Raw genomic sequence first — 2,273 nt, 5'->3', positions numbered from 1 at the left:
TGTAATGACAGAACTCCCAAAACAACAATACACATACATATTAGTACTATGGTGAATTGTAGTTGTATTAGGACCGTAATTATAGTTAATTAAGGAACCATTCATTGTCTTCGCTCTGTTATGTACGTCGTCGTTTAATCGACACGGCATATTTGGCTTGAATCTAGAAAAATTCAAACTCTAACCCTAAGGTAGACAGGCAGGGTAAATAAATGTGGGTGATCTCTCATAAAATTGTCTTCTAGGAATTATTTTTATATAGACTATCTTTTCTGTAGAGTTTAAGTGGACAAGCGCGGACGAAATAGAGCGCAAAATTTAAAATGAATTAAAAATTTTCATCAGACCGGAAGTAGGCATAACCTAGGCGCCATGTTTCCGTCGTACAAGTTTTCACCGTTGCAGTCACCGTTTCAATCGCTCTTCGTGTGGACGTGTATTATTTCTAGTCATGTGTTGTGTAGATGATTCGCTTAAGGTAGGTGTTCGGACTTATTTCTTTAATATTAATTAAACCGTATTTGCTTGTCGGCCTTAAAATAAAGCTATTTTTTTTTCATCGCAATCGAAGTGTTAGATCTAGAATCTAGTTCCCGCCTCCGCTTCGCTAATTCGACTTAATGTAACTATGACACAACTATTAAATCTAGAGTCTCTATTTTAATTAAATAATTAGGAATTCTATCTCTAGATGATATCTAATCTATTCCCACACGTGTGTGCAAGTAGGATTTAACGTCAGAACAGGTGTGGTGGTCTAGGCGTCGCTATTTTTGACGGTAGGAATTTTTTTTTTAAATTCGTAAAATTTTATATAGACTTTATATAGCAATTTACTAAGACCGACCCTAACGCCCAGTAAATATTTAATTACCACATTGTTATGGACACGGTGTATTAGGTAGGGCCGAGGGCTATCCATAGGTACCAATTTTTAAATTTTGTGACAATTAGGAGCCGAGTTATAAAATAAATTTAAAATACTGGTTCTGGTCTTAGACTTTATATAGCAATTTACTAAGACCGACCTTAATACCCATTAATTATTTAATTAGCGCATAGTTATGGACATCCTGTATTAGGTTGGGCCCAGGGCTATCCGTAGGTACCAAGTTTATAATTTTGTGACGATTATTAGTCGAGTTATAAAATAAATAAAAAAAACTGGTTCTGGTTTGCACTACATTTCTTTCTTCTTTAACGGCGGACTCCCGGTCCAGCCCCATGGGTTACCCGTGAGCCGGGGCTCGTTAGCCTGGACGGCTCCGATGTGACCGCGGATTGTTGTGGCCCGCCTCAGCCCGAGTCGAGATCACCCTTCCGATCGAAGGTGGACGCCATAGGGCGCCCGGGATAGCCCGGGGCGCTGTTCGTCACCCGAGCGCAGGGGCGCCGGGAGACGCCCCCGGTGAAGTTTGGCGGGTGATTCTGGTAGAGCTCCCCACCCCGATCGCAGGACACCCCCTCGCCGCCCGCCCAGGTGTCGAGGTGGCCGCGGGGGAACTCGGGGCGTTTTGGCTCCCCCTTGTGCCGGAGCGGCGCCCTCGGTCCCAGAACGCCCCTGGCGGGTGATTCGCATGCCCCCTGGGGTGGGGAACGCGGGTGGGGTGGTCGTAAAGCGTGTAACCGCAGTGGGGGCGGCCCCTTAGTCGGGGGCGCCAAAGTTGGCACCCCCACCTGGGGCGCCCCCCCGGAAGTGTGGCGCCCGCGCGAGTGAGCCCCCGTAGATGCGCCCCGACACCCCCCGCGCCGCCCCCCGGGTCGCGGCACCCCCGGCGCCCTCCGTGCGGGCTCCCCTCATGGGGCGGCACCCCGGTCCTCCCCCGAGACTATGTACCCCGATTTTTCGGTTTAACACTAGAGGTATGGGCAGAAATACGGCGGTTAAAACGGTCTGTATCTACTATTGTGGAGGTGAGTGTCGGTGAAGCCTCTATGTGACGCTAGGATCCGCGCTCCCTCGCAGCCAGCGACATGTGCCCGATCTGACCGTGCGTGGCTCAGTCTCCCCGACTAGCTTCCCGGTAAAATGCGGGCTCGGCGCGCAGGTCGCGCCAGTGAAGGTAAAAGTACGTGTCCGTAGCGTGAAGCCAGCGGCGACGCGCAGTGCTAACGCAACCAAGCAGTATTGGTGGCTCGATAAAAGTCTCGCACTGGCCCAGCCCTCGGAACGGGCGACGGGTCTGCAAAACGCAGTCGGCTCGATGCAAATCGAGAGATTTCCCGGCGACGCCGTGTTTACGGTGAAGGGGGGAAATGTGAGCGGTCCGATG

Source organism: Physella acuta, unplaced genomic scaffold, assembly GCF_028476545.2.
Source record: "Physella acuta isolate Inbredline_101_S28 unplaced genomic scaffold, ASM2847654v3 ptg002834l, whole genome shotgun sequence".
Taxonomy (NCBI): domain Eukaryota; kingdom Metazoa; phylum Mollusca; class Gastropoda; family Physidae; genus Physella; species Physella acuta.
Note: the sequence above shows the minus strand (reverse complement) of the source record.